The sequence below is a fragment of the Penaeus monodon genome, chromosome 29, assembly GCF_015228065.2.
Source record: "Penaeus monodon isolate SGIC_2016 chromosome 29, NSTDA_Pmon_1, whole genome shotgun sequence".
In the NCBI taxonomy this organism is placed as follows: domain Eukaryota; kingdom Metazoa; phylum Arthropoda; class Malacostraca; order Decapoda; family Penaeidae; genus Penaeus; species Penaeus monodon.
The window spans coordinates 30,813,094-30,813,322 of NC_051414.1; positions in this window are offsets into that span (position 1 = coordinate 30,813,094).

Consider the following 229-nt stretch of genomic DNA (forward strand, 5'->3'; position numbering starts at 1 on the left):
CGGATAAAAAACAAGCAATATCTGTACATCCACGTATACCTATCGTTGTATGTGTATTTACAATCACGAATACACAAACACCTGAAACAAACGCACGTGTATCCTTGCCTCCAGTTGGTCCAATCAAGAAGTAAACATTCCCGCTGGTTTATGTGTACAAGAACAACCTCGGGGAAACGTGCTTTCTTTGCGTCAATTAATACGGTGAAAGGTTAGTGTATGCATTACA